The following is a 22,635-nucleotide window of genomic DNA, read 5'->3' on the forward strand; positions in this document are numbered from 1 at the left end:
AGAAATTATAATATATAATCATATAATTGTATATGTATACGTATGTGTATATTTACATATGTATCTGTATATATACTTATATGTGTATGTATAAATACATATATGTAATATTGGTATGTGTTTCTGGCAGAAACAGCTTTGATGACCTTTGAATTATGTATGTGAACCTTTAATGTGATTAAGAAAAAAGCTCTATTGTTTCTTGACTAGATTGTGAAGAAAATTGTAACAACTGTGTATTTTCTTACTCTTACTCTGAAAATTTTTCAAATGGATGAATCAGGGCAGTTATAGGCAGATAAAGGAAGGGTTCCCATCGGTGTGATTCAAAAAGCATTCAGGATCCTGCCTGCCCAGTTTCTGCCCCACTGCATTCTGCTCACTCCTTTGGCCAAGAGTTAGACAGTAGATGCAGAAGCATCAGTTCCAGCCCACCCTAGTATAGACAAATATGCATCTGGTGCTTTCCATCTTACAAAGCAATTTTCCCATCATCATCTTATTTAATCCTCATAGCAACTCTGTGGCATAGGTTCTGATTTTTTTTTTTTTTTTTTTGAAAATGAGGAAACAGGGTCTAACTGAAAGTTACACAATGCATAGGTAGTGGAGTGAAGACAGACCCAGCAGACCCTCTAAACTCCTGGGTCAGCATGCTTTCAGCACCATCACACTTATTCCAATAGAACAGATTATGAGCTTCTTGGAAACTATTTACATAATAAAGAGAATGCCCTTGGTCTTGAAAGCCATTCATTGTCTGTCACAGGAGACAGGGAGATACCTGTCTTTGGGCAAGGTCTCCACCCTTCTTGTAATTTAAGTAAAACTTTCATGCTAATTTCCTCTCCCTCCTAGAGTTAGCCCTAGCTCCTGGGAAGGAAAGGAAGTGCGTTCACACTTTGTAGGCAACCTTGGCTTCAATCACATCATTTGCTCCATTTTTTTTCTCCTGTGAAATATGAAAAAGCAGATGTAAAGGCTTCTCTGTTTCTCTTTAAAAGAAGAAGATAATAGTTGTTTTGCACATTTTAACTGAACATATTTAAAAAGATTGAGAGTTGATTTTTTTTAATTGCAAAATTTATTCTGGATAAAACATTAATGTGGGATGAGTTAAGAATACTTTTTTTGGGGCTTCCCTGGTGGCGCAGTGTTTGAGAGTCCGCCTGCCAATGCAGGGGACACGGGTTCGTGCCCCGGTCCGGGAAGATCCCACGTGCCACGGAGCAGCTGGGCCCGTGAGCCATGGCCGCTGAGCCTGCGCGTTCGTAGCCTGTGCTCCGCAACGGGAGAGGCCACAACAGTGAGAGGCCCGCGGACCGCAAAAAAAAAAAAAAAAAAAAAGAAAAAAAAAAAAGAATACTTTTTTTTTTTCCTCCAAGTATTAGGAGACAAGAGGAAGGCTCTGGAAATCTGTTTGCAAACCTTTAGCAGTCCCCATGGGCTCCCTGAGACTAGGCAGACACTACCTGAGATGCTCACCCAGTCTGGGCCACAGTTAGAATATTTGATGGGGGGTGGGGTGGGGGAATATCTTCTAAGCAGGCTTCTCATCTCTGCAATTCTCTATCACAGGATGAAAGGCCACACCTGACTCTCCTTTTCTCCTGTTGGTGTCCCTCTAATTACTTGAATGATCCAATCTTTCTCTCACTATTGACTTCCCACTTCTCTCCTCTGTGCCCTGGGTCCCTGCTTCCTGGTGGACTGCTCCCCATCCACCCCTCTCATTTGCTGAGATCTGGATTGCTCTCTGTGGATTGCCCCAGGGGAAGCTACTCATTCTTCCATTTTTCATGCCCTATGAAACTGGGAAGGGGGTTGACACACTCCCGGACTTTTTCTTACATTTATAGACATTACACTTTCACCCTAGTGAAAACTTCAATTTATTTTGTTTCATTCTATTTGGCTATATAACCCACTATTGTTACTGGCCCTTTCCAGTTGGGCCCCAACAAGAGTCCTCCTGCCTGGTGTCGTTCAAGCCAATAGAAGGAGACGGAGTTTGGTTCAGAAGCAAAGGAACGTTTAATTCTTTGATGAAAGAATAGGGAGTTGCAAGCTCATGCTCTAGAGTACAAGATCCCCCTGACAGGCAGTCAGCAGGTCTGCTTTATAGGGTTCTTGTCAGCGGGGAGGGGGCGGAGTCCACTGGGGCAGGCGCCTGCTTAGGCTCCAGATCGCAGTGCCGGGTGCAGCGTCTCTGCACACGGCCCGCCGCCGCCATCTTGAACTGAGCTTTCTCTGCAGCGTCTGTGCTCGCAGCCGGAGCTGAGGTGTCCGCACAGCCGTCTCACACTACAAACTCTGGTGTTTAGTGCCTGGTGCAAGACCTCTGCACCGAGGACCCTATGAGCAAGTGAAACTGGACTAAGCACAAGGGTTTAAAAAAAAAAGGTTAGACTTTATTATTATTTTAAACTATTTTATTATTATTTTTTAATCTTTACTGGAGTATAATTGCTTCACAATATTGTGTTAGTTTCTGTTGTACAACAAAGTGAGTCAGCCATAAGCATGCATATCTCCCCATATCTCCTCCCTCTTGCGTCTCCCTCCCACCCTCCCTATCCCACGCCTCTAGGTCGTCAAAAAGCACCAGACTGATCTCCCTGTGCTATGCGGCTGCTTCCCACTAGCTATCTGTTTTACATTTGGTAGTGTATATATGTCAATGCCACTCTCTCACTTTGCCCCAGCTTACCCTTCCCCCTCTCCGTGTCCTCAAGTCCATTCTTTACGTCTGCGTCTTTATTCCCATCTTGCCCCTAGGTTCTTCAGAACGTTTTTTTTTTTTTTTTTTTAGATTCCATATATATGTGTTAGCATACGGTATTTGTCTTTCTCTTTCTGACTTACTTCACTCCGTATGACAGTCTCTAGGTCCATCACCTCACTACAAATAACTCAATTTCGTTTCCTTTTATGGCTGAGTAATATTCCATTGTATATATGTGCCACATCTTCTTTATCCAGTCATCTGTCGTCGGACACTTAGGTTGCTTCCATATCCTGGCTATTGTAAATAGTGCTGCAGTGAACATTGTGGTGCATGTCTCTTTTTGAATTATGGTTTTCTCAGGGTATATGCCCAGTAGTGGGATTGCTGGGTCATATGGTAGTTCTATTTTTAGTTTTTTAAGGAACCTCCATACTGTTCTCCATAGTGACTGTTTCAATTTACATTCCCACCAACTGTGCAGGAGGGCTCCCTTTTCACCACGCCCTTTCCAGCTTTTATGGTTTCTAAATTTTTTGCTAATGGCCCTTCTGACTGGTGTGAAGTGATACCTCATTGTAGTTTTGATTTGCATTTCTCTAATAATTAGTGATGTTGAGCATCTTTTCATGTGCCTCTTGGCCATCTGTATGTCTTCTTTGGTGAAATGTCTGTTTAGGTTTTCCACCCATTTTTAAATTGAATTGTTTGGTTTTTTGATATTGGGCTGCATGAGCTGTTTGTATATTTTGGAGACTAATCCTTTGTCTGTTGTTTCATTTGCAAAAATTGTCTCCCATTTTGAGGGTTGTCTGTTCATCTTGTTTATGGTTTCCTTTGCTGTGCAAAAGCTTTTAAGTTTCATTAGGTCCCATTTGTTTATTTTGTTTTTATTTCCATTTCTCTAGGAAGTAGGTCAAAAAAGATCTTGCTGTGGTTTATGTAAAAGAGTGTTTTTCCTATGTTTTCCTCTAAGAATTTTATAGTGTCTGACCTTACATTTAGGTCTTTAATCCATTTGGAGTTTACTTTTCTGTATGGTGTTAGGAGTTGTTCTAATTTCATTCTTTTACATGTAGCTGTCCAGTTTTCCCAGCACCACTTATTGAAGAGGCTGTCTTTTCTCCATTGTATGTTCTTGCCTCCTTTGTCGTAAATTAGGTGACCATATGTGCATGGGTTTATCTCTGGGATTTCTATCCTGTACCACTGATCTATATTTCTGTTTTTGTGCCAGTACCATACTATCTTGATTACTGCAGGTTTGTAGTATAGTTTGAAGTCAGGGAGCCTGATTCATCCAGCTCCATTTTTCTTTCTCAAGATTGCTTTGGTTATTCAGGGTAGTTTCCATACAAATTGTAAAAAATTTTTTCTAATTCTGTGAAGAATGCCATTGGTAGTTTGATAGGGCTTGCATTGAATCTGTAGATTGCTTTGGGTAGTATAGTCATTTTCACAATATTGAATCTTCCAATCCAAGAACATGGTATATTTCTCCATGTGTTTATGTCATCTTTAATTTCTTTCATCAGTGTTCTATAGTTTTCTGAGTACAAGTCTTTGGCCTCCTTATGTAGGTTTATTCCTAGGTATTTTATTTTTTGTTGCAATGGTAAATGGGATTGTTTCTTTACTTTCTCTTTCTGATTTTTCTTTTTTGTGTATAGGAATATCCGAGATTTCTATGAATTAATTGTGTACCCTGCAACCTTACCAAATTCATTGATTAGTTCTAGTAGTTTTCTGGTGGCATCTTTAGGATTTTGTATGTATAGTATCATGTCCTTTGCAGACAGTGACAGTTTTACTTCTTCTTTTCCAATCCTTTTATTTCTTTTACTTCTCTGATTGCCATGGCTGGGACTTCCAAAACTATGTTGAATAAGTGCGGCAAGAGTGGACATCCTGGGCTTCCCTGGTGGCGCAGTGGTTGAGAGTCTGCCTGCCAATGCAGGGGACGCGGGTTCGTGCCCCGGTCCGGGAAGATCCCACATGCCGCGGAGTGGCTAAGCCCGTGAGCCATGGCCGCTGAGCCTGCGTGTCCGGAGCCTGTGCTCCGCAACGGGAGAGGCCACAACAGTGAGATGCCCACGTACCGCAAAAAAAAAAACAGTAGACATCCTTGTCTTGTTCCTGATCTTAGTGGAAATGATTTCAGTTTTTCACCATTGAGTATATTTGCTGTGGGTTTGTCAATATATAGCCTTTTTTATGTTGAGGTAGTTTCCCTCTATGCCCATTTTCTGGAGAGTTTTTATCATAAATGGGTGTTGAATTTTGTCAAAAGTGGTTTCTTCATCCACTGAGATGATCATATGGCTTTTATTATTCAATTTGTTAATATGGTGTATCACATTGATTGATTTGCATATATTGCAGAAATCTTGCATCCCTGGGATAAATCCCGCTTGATCATGGTGTATGAGCCTTTTAATATGTTGTTGGGTTCTGTTTGCTAGTATTTTGTTCAGGATTTTTGCATCTATGTTCATCAGTGATATTGGTCTATAATTTTCTTTTTTTGTGATATCATTTTCTGGTTTTGGTATCAGGGTGATGGTGGCTTCATAGAATGAATTTGGGAGTGTTCCTCCCTCTGCAGTTTTTTTGAAGAGTCTGGGAAGGATCTGTGTTAGCTCTTCTCTAAATATTTGATAGAATTCTCCTGTGAAGCCATCTGGTCCTGGACTTTTGTTTGTTGGAAAATTTTTTATTACAGTTTCAATTTCATTACCTGTGATAGGTCTGTTTATATTTTCTAATTCTTCCTGGTTCAGTCTTGGAAACTTGTACCTTTCCAAGAATTTGTCCATTTCTTCCAGGTTGTCCATTTTATTGGCATATAGTTGTTTGTAGTAGTCTCTTATAATCCTTTGTATTTCTGTGGTGTCAGTTGTGATCTCTCCTTTTTCATTTCTCATTTTACTGATTTGCATAATCTCCCTTTTTTTCTTGATGAGTCTGGCTAAGGGTTTATCAATTTTGTTTATCTTCTCAAAGAACCAGCTTTTAGTTTTATGGATCTTTGCTATTGCTTTCTTCGTTTCTATTTCATTTATTTCTGCTCTGATCCTTATGATTTCTTTCCTTCTACTGATTTTGGGTTTTCTTTGTTCTTCTTTCTCTAGTTGCTTTAGGTTTAGGGTTAGATTGTTTATTTGAGATTTTTCTTGTTTCTTGAGCTGAGATTGAATTGCTATAAACTTCCCTCTTAGAACTGTTTTTGCTGCATCCCATAGGTTTTGGGTCTTTGTGTTTTCATTGTCACTTGTTTCAGTGTATTTTTAAAATTTCTTCTTTGATTTCTTCAGTGATCTCTTGTTTATTTAGTAGTGCACCGTTTAGCCTTCATGTATTTATGGTTTTTACAGTTTTTTTCCTGTAATTCATTTCCAATCTCATAGTGTTGCAGTCAGAAAAGATGCTTGATAAGATTTCAATTTTCTTAAATTTCCTGAGGCTTACTTTGTGACTCAAGATGTGATCTATCCTGGAGAATGTTCTGTGTGCACTTGAGAAGAAAGTGTATTCTGCCACTTTCGGGTAGAATGTTCTATAAATATCAATTAAATCTATCTGGTCTATCGTATCATTTAAAGCTGTGTTTCCTTATTTATTTTCTGTTTGGATGATCTGTCAGTTGGTGTGGGGTCGTCAATAAGTGGGGTGTTAAGGTCCCCTACTATTATTTTGTTACTGTCGATTTCCCCTTTCATGGTTGTTAGCATTTGCCTTATGTATTGAGGTGTTCCTGTGTTGGGTGCATAAACATTTATAATTGTTATTTCTTCTTCTTGGATTGATCCCTTGATCATTATGTAGTGTCCATCTGTATCTCTTGTAACAGTCTTTATTTTAAAGTATATTTTATCTGATACGAGTATTGCTACTCCAGCTTTCTTTTGATTTCCATTTGCATGGAATATCTTTTTCCATCCTTTCACTTTCAGTCTGTATGTGTCCCTAGGTCTGCAGTGGGTCTCTTGTAGACAGCATATATATGGGTCTTGTTTTTGTATCCATTCAGCCAGACTGTGTCTTTTGCTTGGGGCATTTAATCCATTTATATTCAAGGTTATTATCGATATGTATGTTCCTATTACCATTTTCTTAATTGTTTTGCGTTTGTTTTTCTGGGTCTTTTTCTTCTCTTGTATTTCCCACCTAGAGAAGTTTCTTTTGCATTTGTTGTAAAGCTGATTTGGTGGTGCTGAATTCTCTTAGCTTTTGCTTGTCTGAAAAGCTTTTGATTTCTCTGTTGAATCTGAATGAGATCCTTGCTGGGTAGAGTAATCTTGGTTGTAGGTTTTTCTCTTTCATCACTTTAAGTATATCCTGCTACTCCCTTCTGGTCTGCAGAGTTTCTGCTGAAAAATCAGCTGATAACCTTATGGGGATTCCTTTGTATGTTATTTTTTGTTTTTCCCTTGCTGCTTTTAATATGTTTTCTTTGTATTTAATTTTTGTCAGTTTGATTAATATGTGTCTTGGTGTGTTTCTCCCAGGGTTTATCCTGTATGGGATTCTCTGTGCCTCCTGGACTTGGGTGACTATATCCTTTCCCATGTTAGGGAGGTTTTCAAGTATAATCTCTCCAAATATTTTCTCAGACCCTTTCTTTTTCTCTTCTTCTGGGACCCCTATAATTCTAATGTTTGTGCATTTAGTGTTGTCCCATAGGTCTCTGATATTGTCATCAATTCTTTTCATTCTTTTTTCTTTATTCTGCTCCTCGACAGTTATTTCCACCAATTTGTCTTCCAGCTCACTTATTCGTTCTTCTGCCTCAGTTATTCTGTTATTGATTCCTTCTAGTGTATTTTTCATTTCAGTTATTGTGTTGTTCATCTCTGTTTTTTTGGTCTTTAGTTCTTCTAGATCTTTGTTGGACATTTCTTGTATTTTCTCAATCCATGCCTCCATTCTGTTTCCGAGATTCTGGATCATCTTTACTATAATTACTCCAAATTCTTTTTCAGGTAGATTGCCTCTTTCCTTTTCATTTATTTGGTCTTGTAGGTTTTTACCTTGCTGCTTCATCCATGACATATTTTTTTACCGTCTCATTGATTTCTTTCCTTTTTTTTAATGAGTGGGATTGTGTTCCTAGCTTACTGGTTGTTTGGCCTGAGGCTTCCAATACTGGAGTTTGTAGGCTGTTGGGTAGAGCTGGGTCTTAGTGCTGAGGTGAGGACCTCTGGGAGACCTCACTCTGATGAATATTCCCTGGGGTCTGAGGTTCTCTGACCCCAGGGAATATTTGGAGTTGGAGCTGTTATTTCTTCTTTGGGTGGTTTGGAGTTGGAGCTGTTATTATCGTGGAGTTGGAGCTCCCACCACAGGAGCTTCAGCCCAACCCCTGGCTCATGAACCAAGATCCTGCACGCCATGTGGAGCAGCAAAAAAAAAGAAAAGAAAGAGAAAAAAAGGAGAACAACAAAGTAAATAAAATTAGACTAGGAAACTAACAGATATGTTAGAAAAAATATAAAAATAAAAATATAGATGAAACAACAACTGGAAGGTAAAACAGAAACACAATAGTGAAAAAGAGGAGAGGAAAAAAAAAAGGTGGAAAAGGCCTTGGCTGTGGAGGGTGGGGCTTAAGCAGGTGTGAAGTTTGAATGGTGGGTGGGGCCTATGCTTAGGACCCACAGGGCTGGAAAAGGCCTTGGGGAGTGTGAGGGGTGGGCCTTAGGCTAAACAGAACAGAAGGAGCCCAGGCATAGCTCCCACCTCTGGTATCAGAGGGTGGGGGACCCCACCTGGGAGCCCAGCAGGCTTCCTGTGCTTGAGTGGGCGAGGCAAATGCCCCCCTCTCCCGCTCCTCCAGTCCTGGAGGGCCCCTCCGGCCTGCCTCTCCTGTTCTCTCTTGGGCCTCCCTCCTGCACCCCCTGGACCAACCCAGCCTGGAGGGGACCTCTGAGGGCGTAGGACCCGGGCCAAGAGCTGGTCAGACTTCCCCAGCTAATTGGGCAGGGAAAACACTGTGTGCTCTCCACCCTGATGCAAGCCCCTGAGGGTCCCTCCAGGCGAGGGAACCCCTCCTCCCTCTCAGCCACTCCTCAGGGCCGCCAGTCCTGTCCAGCTTCCACTTCTCCTCCCCCTTCAGTCCCCCCACGTCCTACCGGTTTGCTTGGGGGTTCTTCCTGTCTCCTTGGGTGTCGAGGTCCCCCACCAGTATCCGGCAGGTGCCCTAGTTGTGGGGAGATGCAAACTCTGCGTCTTCCCACACCTCCATCTTGACTCCACCCCCTAGACTTTATTTTATTACCCAGGTTCTATTTTTATTTCCCAGGAATTGTTAAGGAGCTTTGCCAGTGACACTATCTCTTCTATATCACTGTCCTCTACTAGCATCCCAGTCACCGTTGTTCATTTATTGAAGACTTTGGCACCAGATTCATGATCTTTCTCTCCATCTCAACAATTGCCGTCACCATCCTAGGAGATTTCAGTGACAAGAATTGCACTATTCAACATCCTAGTCTGATAATTCTGGAACTCCCATTTCCAGAGACCATCACCTTGCCTCAACTTCAGTCACAAACTCAAGGACCATCACCAAGAAGGGCTTCCCCTTGGAAGTCTTCAACTCCCTTCTGGTAGCCTCATGCCATGCCTTTGCCTCCTCTAGGCTCTTGATCCCTCCATTTTCTCCCCATCAGTTGGCTCTCTCCCAGCATTTATTTCTGCTTTTTTCTTCTTGAGAGTCCATGATTACTCACCCTTTTCTTCTCAGTAACTCTCTGAACATTTACCACTCTCCTTGAGTTCCATACACGATGCCCTGCACCCTACATTTCTAGCAGAATATCATGTCTCTTACTCCACTGAGAAAATTGATCCCTCAGGTATGATCTCTCTCAACTTTCAGTAGCTTACCATTTATTGCCTCTTCCTTCTTCAGCCTCAAAGGATGTGTGCCACTTTCTCCTCTTATACATTTTTTACTAGTCACCACCTCTTATTCCTTTCCATGAAATCTTTTTCCTCAGAATATGAAAATGGTCAAGTTTTTCCAATCCTAAAAGAGAAACAAACTAAACAGAACAAAAAACCTCACCAAAACATAAATGCCTTTACCCCGTGTTCACCTCTAACTGGGTAGCATCTTATCCAAATATCTCAAAAAGCCTGCCTGCACTCACTGCCTCCAGTTTCCTACCTCTCATTCACTCCTTAACCTGCTGCAGTCTGGCTTCTTGCCCAGTCGCTCCCCTGAAACAGCTGTCCCTGAAACCAATAACAACTTCCTAATTGCCAAATCCAATAGATGTTTTTTAGTTTTTACCTCACTGAATCTGTTTCTAGTATTTGATATTATTAATCATTTTTTTCCTTCTTGAAACTCTGAATTTCCTTGCATCATCCTGGTTTTCCTAGTATATGCCAATTCTGTCCCTGCTTCTTTGTAGGTTTCTCTTCCTTTCACATATTGGAAGTCACGAGAGTTGCCCACTGTTTCACACTCTCCCAAGGTGAGCTCTTCTACCTGCATTACTTCTATTGATACCTATAAGTCTCCTTCAACTTCTCTTTCTCCTTTGCCAGCCACATGATATCATTGGTCAAATCCTGCCAAATTAAGTCAGGCTTCATCTCCCTTCTCTGGGACTGCTGCAATGGCCTTCGTACAAGGCTCCCTGCTTTCATTTCTATTTACTTCCTGTATATCTTCATCCCATAGTCAACACAATCTAATGAAATATAAATCTGACCAGGCCAAGCCCATGCTTAAAACATTTTAAAAATTTCCTGGTATCTATAGAAACATGTCCAGCCTCTTCCCATACAAGAGCTCCCATGATCTAATATCTGCAGATGTCTTTGGCCTCACTGATCAGGCCTCCCTGCCTGATTGTTTTTGCTTCTGCAGCAATTAACTGCACAGAGTCCACACCTGACACCACCCCAACCACGCAGGCCTCAGTGCCTTTGCTTGTGTTCTTCCCTTGCCTGGAATTCCTATCATTTTTTGCCTATCCTTTGCTTGGCTGAATCCCACTCATTCTTTAAGACTCAGCCCACAAGTCCTCCACCAAGCCCCTTGGCTGATATATGAGCCTTTCCTCAGAGCTTCCATAACACCCTATGTATTATATCTTCTCAGATTGCTTTACACTGGCTTCTCTGCCCATCCGTCCACTGTATTGTAAGCTTCTTGAGGTCTCATTCAGCCTTCTGTCCCTCTTGACCGGTCAAGTGCCAGGTGTCTAGAAGGTGCTTGGGAAGAGCTTTGAATTTGGAATTAAGAACCAGGGATCAAATCCTTTCTTTTCCATGCATTATCCTTGTTGCATAGATAAGTCTCCTTCCCTGTCTGTCACGCTTCCTTATCTATAATTATTCTACTTACCTTTCAAGGAAAAATTAAAAATCAAATGAGATAACAAATTTTCTTTGTAAACTGCAAAGTACTATGAAAATGTTTTATTATTGATACATATAATTTGCAGAAATACATAGTGAAGAAAAGATCTAACACAACATTATGGATCCTGTACAAATGTTAACAAGATTTCATATTCATTCAGAAATGTACATAAGCATTTTTCTGTCAGTGTGGTAGTCTGCAAAGAACAGTGAGGGGATTATCTCTTTGTTTTAAAAACCTGTTCAGTGTGCCTAGAGGTGCTAGAATTGGACTTATGAAAATAATCAGCTAATATTACTGAAGCTTGCCAAGAGCACTAATTTAGCTTCAACATTAGCAGGTCATGAATCTCCTGACAATCTTAAGAACTTATGGCATCACATCTTCCTTCCTCTGTGCCTTCTGCCCAGCTCTTCCAACTCTTTACCTGCTTCTCAATTCTCTGTGAAAATCAGGCCATGGAGAAGGGATGATTCAGATGAGATTTCACGCACCAACCTGACTTACCTTAAGTGAATATATGTCATTTATCCAATTCTTTATTGCTTAGCAAAAGAGAAGGAAAAGTTGTTCCACTCTGCAAGCACAACTCCCAGTTCAGATAAATGGAATTAGAAATAAATGACAAAGCAATCATTAGGAGTGATCTGTTCTAATGGGTCAAATCCTTTACAGAAAATTGGAGCTGAAAAACTCCTAGTTCCAGGTTGTGCAACAAAAAACTTCAAGGAAGTAAAAGCATCAGCCAAGAGGAATATAAACATTTCACCTTCATGGGAAGAGGGGGCAGTGCAGGTGCTCCCAGAAAAGGGGTAAGTTCTATGGGGGACAGGCAGAACCCCAAACCTGGGCTTTGGAGGTAGTGACCTGGCTCTGCCACCTACCAATCAGACAGTCTTTAGCAGGTTATTTTATCTGTTCGGACTTCAGTTTCCTCATATGTCCCATGGGGATCAATCATAAGGCATCTCATAGAGTGGTTGAAAGAGAGAGATTGCCTATATTCAATAAATAGTAGATATTATTTTAATTAAAGTTAAATTTATTTGAGGGAAAGTGAAAATACAGGGGAATAACAGAATATTAAATAGATATGTTAGGCCCAGATCATGCCACTCTTGAATTCCAGGTTACAGAGTTTAGATTTTGTTAAGACAATGGGGAGACTTTGAAGGTTTTGAGAAGGAGTGTGTTGTGACACAATGACAGATGTGCTTTTCGAAGATTGATCTGGAAGAAATGTGTAGAGGGAGATTAAAGGGAAATATCAGGAGGCAGAAGAACCAGCTAGGAAGCTATCACTTTAATCCAGTGAGACCTGATGAAGCCTGACCTAGGGCAGTGGCGATGGGGATGGAGAAGAAGGATGTTAGCGGGACAGAACTGGCAGGAGAGGGCTGTTAAAGATGGCTCCCGTGTTTCACAGCTGTGTGACTGGGAGGACAGTGGTGCTTGTCACTTCAGAAATAGGAAGCATAGGCAGGGGAGTGGGCTCGGGAGGGTCTGTAATTTAGTGTAATTTAGCATTGGTCCTAGGTGTTGTAGGTGCTGGTAATCTATCAAGGAAGAAAGAGCTAATAGGCATTTGGGTATAACCCTATGATCAGTAGTTAAGTATACTTCATTGGACTATTTGTCCCTATTTCAAAAGAATCCATATCTGATTTTTTTTAAGTACAATCAGTAGGAATGTAGGATTCACCAACAGAAACACCCACTATAGAAAACCTGGCTGGAAGTGACTCCTTAGGACTTTCCAGCTCAGTGCTGTGCCACCCAGGTTAATCACATTTGTTTGCTGCTAAAAAGATGTTTGAATCCAGGCAGGATCCCATGCAAACTCTTCTGTCTCTTCTTCCTAGAGTGTCTGTGTTCTACTCCCCACCCAAACTGGCTGAAAACATGAGCAAATCTGATCCTCGTACAACCTTGTTGAACAGTCTGTTCCTTCGTTCTCCTTATCAAAGAACTCAGCCTGGTTATAGAGGCTCAGGCTCCCCAGGGAAAGCCATGCTGAGACCTAGTGTCACATCCACCTTATCTGTGTTGTACTATTCTGTCTTTCTTTAAACTCTTCATCTGTTTTCCTGATACCCAGGTGAGGCTTAATGGTCTGTAATCCCCAGGTTCCCAGCGGTGCCTCTGGGAGAGATTGGGCCCATATTAACAACTTTCCAATTTTTGGCAACAGTGTCTCTTGTAACCCCATTTCTCTGTTGACCATTTCACACTTCATAACCATCCAAACCCCAGAGTCCCACTGTCCTTGCTGGTCATGTCTAGCTCCCAGGGATATGTATATATATTGAAATATATATAATTTTTTTTGAGAGAAGCTTAATGTATTAATTTATTTTAAAACGTGTATTTGGGTTTATTGTGTGCACAGCATTGAACTAGACAATGCTGGAGGCCTCTCAAGATGAAGGAAACATGTAGTTTCTGGTTTTCCAATGATGTTAAGATCCAGATTGACATGTACACAAATGAGACACGTGAGGCTGGGTAGGGGTAGCATGAGGAGGAGGAGGGTGGAAAGCTAAGCATGAGTTAAATCTGCAATGTATCAGCTACAAGACTTAAATTTTATATTGAAGATAGGGTACTTATAGAGAAAGGCTGATGGTAAAGTCCAAGAAGCCTCTAGGGACAGGCAGAGGGCCCATTTCAGTGCCATCTCTGAGACCTATTAAGTGTAGAGTGTCCTCTTAGGCTAGAAGAGTAGTCCAGAGTTCTGGTCGAAAGGGACATTTTGCGTAAGTGAAAACAGGGCAAACATAAAAAAGTAGCTGAAGTACCATCTTTAATGATATATAAAGGAGATCAAGACAGTGCACTGCTTAAGTAATTGTTTTTAGTTTAAATGTAGAACTCAAGTAAGGTTTCTGCTAATTAATTTTTTGTACTTTGTTTTCAGACTGAGGATCTCATTGATGCATCCTCTAATGGAAGACACATTTTATGTAATATTCCTTGTGTGCAGAATGTGTGTGAATTTATCGCACATGTAGTTTACGCTTTCTTTTTTGATCCTCGTACCCACCTTGTCAACAGGGCAGGTCTTAGCTCAAAAAGTTATGAGACTTGTTCCAGTTTCTCCCTAACCAGAGGGTAATTATCTGGAAGTTAAGGAACATTTTGTGTCTCTAAGGGCCATAAAAGGGCTGAAATGAAAAGTTTGAGACAGAGATACTGCAAAAATCTCAAAAGCTTTCCTCAGTTCTGTGCTCTTATTAAAGAACAGAATAGCAACCAATGTTTGGGTAAAGCAGTTCACCTGGGACTACATCTAAAGTAACACCTCTGATGCTAAAGACATTTCTAGAGCCCTGAGGTTCTGAGAGGAGGTTTCAGCATGATCAGAAATTCAGAAATTGCTGAGTTCATGAAGAGGAATGAAGACTCAAGTCCACAGGTCCAGGGCTAATGAGGGATGAAGCCAGAGGTAGGGTCAGTGGATTCATAGCTGTGAGACCACCGATGTGTGCTCTTCCTTCAAAGGATGTCTTTAGCCGCAACTGCTTTTATCTTTAGATTTTTATGACCCATCTCATTGTCCTGACCCTGAGGACAGGGATTCAGAGACCTTATGGGAGTTTAAAGCAGTTAAAACATCTCTGAGTCCTCTAAGTAGAGACATATCTTTATCAATGTCCATGCCCTCATACGCCCAGGCTGGGTTCTTTAGTGGGACTTGAGGTTCAGTAATGGGGACAATATCCACAGCAATCCTGATACACTGTATTCCAAAGGTGACAGTGAGGGTTATGCAAGGCACATCTTCTTGGGAAGAGTTCTCCTTCTCCAGGACAGGGTAAAAAAAGGTGGCAGCCAATTAATTAAGTTTAAGGATTCTAATTTAACGTAAGACACTGGCTCTTAAACCAGACGAGACAAAGCATGGCAACAGTACCTGAAGCCTGTACTAAGCATGGACCATCAACGGTGTTAGATGTTATTTTGGCCTAGGACCCAGGAAAGCATAAATTTTGTCTTAGCTCAGCCTCTTCTTTTTCTTATGTATTTACAGAGATATACATTTATAAAGAACAAAGGCAAACTTACATTTTACTGTTAGCTGGGATTGAGACCGAATCCAGCACAGAGAGCTTTGGCAGGCTGGGCTGGAGCACTTTTCCTCAAGCCATGTAGAACTCAGGAGTTTCAGCCAAGGGTCAGTTCAACATGCATGTTAACACAGGGCAAAAATAAGCAGAGGGAAATAGACTTATCTAGGTGCCAAGCTAAACCACCTGGGCAGTAGCCTCAGGACTCTTGCTGTTAAATTTATTAGTTTTTTTATTCTATGTTTCAAGCCTTTGTCTTGAAAAAAAATCATTGCCTACTTCAAGGTCTCAAAGGTTTTTTTTTGTTGTTGTTGTTTTGTTTTTGTTTTTTGTTTTTTTAGAGCATCTGAATTTGGAACCTCTGGAATAACACCATTATTTATTATTTATTTATTTATTTATTTATTTATTTATTTATTTATTTATTTATTTATTTATTTTTGGCTGTGTTAGGTCCTCGCCGCTGCGTGCAGGCCCCTTCCAGTTGCGGCAAGCGGGGGTCACTCTTCGTTGAGGTGCACGGGCTTCTCATTGTCGTGGCCTCTCCCGCTGTGGAGCATGGGCTCTAGGCGCGTGGGCTTCAGTAGTTGCAGCACATGGGCTCAGTAGTTGTGGCTCACAAGCTCTAGAGCGCAGGCTCAGCAGCCCTGGCGCACGGGCCTAGTTGCTCCACGGCATGTGGGATCTTCCCGGACAGGGCTCGAACCCGTGTCCCCTGCATTGGCAGGCAGACTCTCAATCACTGCACCACCAGAGAAGCCCTCAAAGGTTTTTTCTTATGTTTTCCTCTAGGAGTTTTATAGTTTTAGTCTTATGGTTTGTTCTGTGATCTATTTCTAGTTAATTTTTGGTATGATATGAGGTAAGGGTTGAGGTTCACTTTTTTCCTGTATAGATATTCAGTAATTCCTGCAACATTTGTTGAAGATTGCCCTTTCCTCATTGAATTACCTTGTCACCTTTTTGAAAATATATATGTGTGAGCTGTCTAATCTGGTCCATTGATCCATTTTTCTGTCCTTACATCAGTATCACACAGTCTTGATTACTATAGTTTTACAGTACGTCTTGAACTCAGGTAGGGTAAGTCTTCCAACTTTGTACTTCTTTTTTTTTTTTGCGGTACGCGGGCCTCTCACTGTTGTGGCCTCTCCCATTGCGGAGCACAGGCTCCAGATGCACAGGCTCAGCGGCCATGGCTCATGGGCCCAGCCGCTCTGCGGCATGTGGGATCCTCCCGGACCGGGGCACGAACCCGCGTCCCCTGCATCGGCAGGCGGACTCTCAACTGCTGCGCCACCAGGGAAGCCCTGTACTTCTTTTTCAAACTGTTTTGAATATTCTAGATCATTTGCAATTCCATATACATTTTAGAATCAGTGTGTCAATTTCTGCAAAAAAAGACTGCTGGGGTTTTGACAGGGATAACACTGAATCCACAATCAATCTGGAGAAAACTGATACCTTAACAATATTGAGACTTGCAATTCATGAACATATATATATATATCTCAATTTAGGTATTCTCAATTTATCATAGCAACATTTTGTAGTTTTCAGCGTACAGGTCTTGCATATATGTATTAAATATATTCCTATTTCATTTTTTCAACTGTAAGTGATACTGTTTCTTTTTGTTTTCTATATTTTCACTGATAGTCTATAAAAATACAATTGATTTTATGTATTTTCCTTATAACCATGACCTTGCTAGATTTGTTTATTAGTTCTAGAAGATTTTTTTTATAGATTTCTTAGGATTTTCTGCATACATAATTATGTTGTATTTCACATGGTGTTTTTTAAAGCAATGATATTGCCTGCTTGAAAAAGTGGCCCAATTCTTGTCTTAGGTACTGACCAATAATTACTGTTTCCTCATCTTTGGGAAAGTCATAGAAGATATCCATGGATGAGGGCATGTTGATTACACAATGACTCAATAACCAGCAGTCACTGATTTCCCTGACCGAGGAGAATGTGAAAGAGCTTGGGAAATGCCTGTTAGTGTACCTCCTTAAGAAAGAGGTAGACAGGGTAGGAGAATAAAGACCAAAGAGAAAATCAAAGAGTAAAGGATTTTAAGGGACTGTGGGTTGTAACAGTCCTCCAATCAGAAGAGGACTGACTTCTTGAAGCATGTGTCTGGGCTGTGGCAGAGTCTGCTCAGATATCCCACTCTTAATGAATCATTTGTGTGGGCAAATGTTATCATAAGTATGTCCAAGGATTCTTCTGTGCTGAATAGGACACTGCAGAACTTACGGATGCTGGCACAGCTCTCTCCTCTGCTTCTTCAGGTCATTATTTGCAAGAATAACTTGGAAGAAGTAGGGTTACCTGGGAGGTGAATGACTGCCTAAGACATGTCTGAGAATGGAATTTGGATTTGGAGATCTACTATTAGAAATCATGAGCTCTTAGTTTGAGATACAGTTGTCATGGCATTTTGAAAAGATCAAGGGCTTTGGAGTTAGACAAACCAGGGTTCAAATCTCACTTCTGATGGATGTTCTCCATTTTCCTTCAGACCCACTTTCCACCCTTCACCTTGCTCTGTGTGCTGGGAGGCTGACCCAAAGTTTATTCTTTTGCTTCTTGTTGGGTTTAGCCAATGGGAGGTTCTGGCAGGTAATTTGAGGGTGGGAAGTGAGGTCAGGATATTTATTATCCCAGCTCCCCCTCTGCTGGGTTGCTGTTTGGCTGTGGCTGCTCCTGACAGGTGTCCCTCTCCTACAGCTTTCGCTCCAGGTTCTAGTAACCACTGACCCTTCTTTTCCTTCATGCCCAAGGATAGTGAAAGCTTTCTGCTATTTCTATCCATGGTTTGCTTTATCACCCCTTGCAGATTTTCTGTAACTCTGCTCACACCTTAAAATTGTTCCTTCATTAAACTTTCTTTAATCATCTCTTTTGAGGATGTCATCTGGGCCCTGTTATACCACCCCAGCTCCTTAATAGCTCTGGAACTTTGAGAAAGTTATTTAGGCTCCTAAGTGTCAGTTTTTTCATCTATAAAGTGAGGATGAAAATACATATATGAGAGAATACATGTAAACAGCACATAGTAGCTACCTAGTAAGTGGTACCTGTCATCATCATTGGTAGTAACTATTATCGTATGAGGACTGGCAAGCTCATGATGTCCCTATCACTATTCAGATAAAATTGTAGAGCTGTTTATTACTTAACCAGAAGCGTAAGACTGAAGGGAGGAATCTCAGGGAATGAAAGGTGAAGACTGGGCAAGGGGTTGAAAAGACTTTTTAGTACTATGAAATAGAATAATTTTGATATTTTAATACCAGAAGGGATATAGCTTTAGGGTCTCAGAGACTTGATGGGAGGATCCTCATACCTGAATATGGCAATGGAGGTGTTCACTTTGTTGTAGAGATTTTCGGAAGAGTCATGGTAGTGCCACATATCACAAGACAAACCATTGCACAGAGATGCATTGAGCTCTGAGTCAAATCTTGAGAAAGGCAGGAGTATAAAAGAAAATAAGTTATTATTGACACGGGGCATCCTGTAGATCTTCCAGCCAGATGGAAGAAATGAATCCCTGACCCAGATTGCAGGTCTGTTGTATCTTGATTGTCCCTGCTTATATATATATATCATCACTTGATGCCCACCGCTACTCCAGCTGGCTGATCCTTTCCTTTCTCCATGTCTCAGTCTCTTAGAGGAGCCCACAACCTATTTTTGCAGAAAGCTCTTTGAGTTGACTCAGTGTTCCCTTCTTTCCAAGCCACACACGTCTGCCTGGATAGAGGGGTCAGAGTGGATTGAAGTAAAAACTCCCCCTCTTGGTACTTGGAACCTCTCTGCTCACAGACCCTCAGGCTCCATCACTGAGTCTGACAAGTCAGGCAAGGCTTCTCTTCTTTTGAAGTAAATGATCTCCAAGAGATCCTGCAAGTCCTCTTAAAATTAACTTTCTGTTGAGGGCCCCTACCTCACCAGTTACTCAGACATAACCCAAATATCTGAGCTCTTCTCCCCAGGAGGCTCCTCAATTCCCATATAATTCAAAGGATAAAGTTAGAAACCAGACAGTTTCAGAGCTAAGCAAATCTCAGATTCTACCCAGCTTCTAATAAATACTTACTTGCCCTACAATTTTTTTTTTTTTTTTTTTTTCCTTGCGTTATGCGGGCCTCTCACTGTTGTGGCCTCTCCCATTTGCGGAGCACAGGCTCCGGACGCGCAGGCTCAGCGGCCATGGCTCACGGGCCCAGCCGCTCCGCGGCATGTGGGATCTTCCCGAAACGGGGCACGAACCCGCGTCTCCTGCATCGGCAGGCGGACTCTCAAGCACTGCGCCACCAGGGAAGCCCTGCCCTACAATTTTTTACCTCCCAGCAGGTAGCTAAAGGGATGAGACCCTCTTCTGTATTTAATTGTGATCAGAAAGGAGAGAAAATTGAGAGAAAGAGCTTGTGTTAACCAAGGGGAAAAAAATAAATCTAGAGAAAAATTTGGCTAGCTTGAAATTATAAAGTGATAGATGTCTCACAAGAGTTGGGAAGGTCCCTGTGTGGACATTTTGTCTATGAAATTGCATACAATCCTGATGAAGAAACAGAGTGGTCCCTGAATATAAAGAATCCTCTGGCTTCACAGCAACTCTCTATGTGAGCTCAGATATTCAAAGGACATGACTGGAAACCAAAGAATGAACACAGAGGTTGATGAAGATTTGTGCAAATGACATCAGAAAAGCAAAAGCTCAGCATAAACTGTGACTTGTGGACTATAGTCAGTACGTCATAAAAGGCACAAAATTCTGTTTGGAGCAAACTGAAGAGTAAAAAAAAAAAAAAAAAAATGGCAAAAGCAAATGCCTTGGGTAAATGCTTTCAAAGCCATTTAAAAACTCTTGGCCTTCGTTCACTCTGTCAAGGACAATGGCCTTATGAATGGACAGGGTAGGACAAACAGGAGCATAAAAAAGATCAATGAAGGCCATACTGATGAAGAGACTGTTAATGAGCCCAAAGCTGATTCAAACCTCCTGCCCAGGAACGTCGTATTTTAGGGAACTGTGAGACCTTGCAAATGAGATTACTGGGCCATTTTCGGTTATCCTGGAGCGGCTGAAAAATGGAGTGAAATGAATGAAAAATGGAGTGAAAAATGGGGGATGTGTGTCAGGAGACTGGAATCAGCTAAGCACAGTCATGATTCTCTAAAAGGGGAAAAAGTGGGTTATGTAGAGAGATTGTAAACTTAAATGTTTATGGAGACCAGAAAATAACTAAAAAGAGTCAAGTAGGGCAGTTGGAGGCTCTAGGGAGCAGGAAAGGGCAGGCTCCCTCTTAAAAGGGCAGCTGTTACTGAGCTCCAGCTGGCTGTTGCCATGCCCAGAAGTGCTAGATCTTCAACATTTTTATGTTAACTTTTGTTATTTTTCAAATGGGAATAGCTATTTAAATGTAAAAAATATATCGAATGGGCTAAATTAAAGATATCTGCAGACAGATAGGGCCAACAGGCTACCAGTTTTTGACCTTTGCCCATAGATGTGCCGTCTTGCAGCTAAGAAGCTAGGATAGTCTATTAAAAGATCACCTGGTAAACATTTTAAAGGAACTGATGGTCTTCAGAAGCTGCCTGGGTTTACTAGGACTAACATGCCACATGCTAACCTCTCTCACTTCTTAGATTGGCAGAGGGCTGTGGTATCCTTGGGTGCTCTGATTTCAGCAAGGCTCTGACAAGGAGAGCCATATTCTCCTTGGGAGCCAGATGGGGCAGTTCAAATGGAATGTCAGTACTTCTAGGTAGATTCTTAGCTGACTTGAAAAATTATGCTCGAGGTTAATGGACTAATAAGCCAGTACTGACCAATAGGAATGGCTCTATTCTCTTGTCTTTTTTTTTTCCCCCCTCTCTCTTTGGAGGAAGTGATCATAATTTATTTATTTTTTTATACGGCAGGTTCTTATTAGTTATCTATTTTATACATATTAGTGTATATATGTCAGTCCCAACCTCTATTCTCTTGTCTTTGACCAATTAAATTTTAGAGCCCAGAAATAAACTCAAGAATTGGCTTATAGCTTGATGCCTGCAGGGTACTGTGAGAATATCAACTACTTGATCGTGGCTCAGTATTTTGTAGCCCAGGGGTCAGCAAACTGACCCAGTTTGTATAAATACTGGTTTTTGTTAATTGAAGTATAGTTGACTTAAAATATTGTATTGGTTTCAGGTATACAACATAGTTATTCAATATTTTTATAGATTATATACCATTAAAGTTATCACAAAATAATGGCTGTATTTCCCTGTGCTGTACAATATATTCGTGTTGCTTATTTATACATAGTATTTTGTATCTCTTAATATCCTACCCCTAACCATAAAAAAGAATGAAATTCTGCCTTTTGTAATTAAAATTTTATTGGAATACAGCCACACCCATTATTTTACACACTTTTTCTGGCTGCTTTTGATAGACAACAGATGAGTAATTGTGACAGAGAATGGATGGCTAGCAAAATCTAATATACTTACTATCTGTCCCTTCACTAAAAAACTTTGCTGACTTTCTGATGTAGCTAACATCATATTAGTAATCTTAGTGACCTTCTTTTTTTTAATTTTTAAAATTTTTATTAGAGTATAGCTGCTTTACAATATTGTGTTAGTTTCTACTGTACAGCAAGTGAATCAGCTATATGTATACATATATCCCCTCTTTTCTGGATTTCCTTCCCATTTAGGTCACCACAGAGCATTGAGTAGAGTTCCCTGTGCTATACAGTAGGTTCTCATCGGTTATCTATTTTATACATAGTGTTATTAATAGTGTATATATGTCAATTCCAATCTCCCAATTTGTCCCATCCCCTCTTCCCCTCTTGGTATCCATACGTTTGTTCTCTACCTCTGTGTCTCTATTTCTGCTTTGTAAGTAAGATTGTCTATACCAGCAAAATCTAATACACTTACTATCTGTCCCTTCACTAAAAAACTTTGCTGACTTTCTGATGTAGCTAACATCTTATTAGTAATCTTAGTGACCTTTTACACTGTTGAATAATGTTGATTAACACTGGATTTGTCAGTAATGGTCAATAAAAGTCCAAAGTCTATGTCATATGAACTGCTATCAAGCCACATCCTCTTTTTTTTAAAATATCTTTATTAGAGTATAATTGCTTTACAATGGTGTGTTAGTTTCTGCTTTATAACAAAGTGAATCAGCTATTCATATACATATATCCCCATATCTCTTCCCTCTTGCATCTCCCTCCCTCCCACCCTCCCTATCCCACCCCTCTAGGTGGTCACAAAGCACCGAGCTGATTTCCCTGTGCTATGCAGCTGCTTCCCACTAGCTACCTATTTTACATTTGGTAGTGTATATATGTCCATGCCACTATCTCACTTTGTCCCAGCTTACCCTTCCCTCTCCCTGTGTCCTCAAGTCCGTTCTCTAGTAGGTCTGC

Source organism: Lipotes vexillifer, unplaced genomic scaffold (genome assembly GCF_000442215.2).
Source record: "Lipotes vexillifer unplaced genomic scaffold, Lipotes_vexillifer_v1.1 scaffold809, whole genome shotgun sequence".
NCBI lineage: Eukaryota > Metazoa > Chordata > Mammalia > Artiodactyla > Lipotidae > Lipotes > Lipotes vexillifer.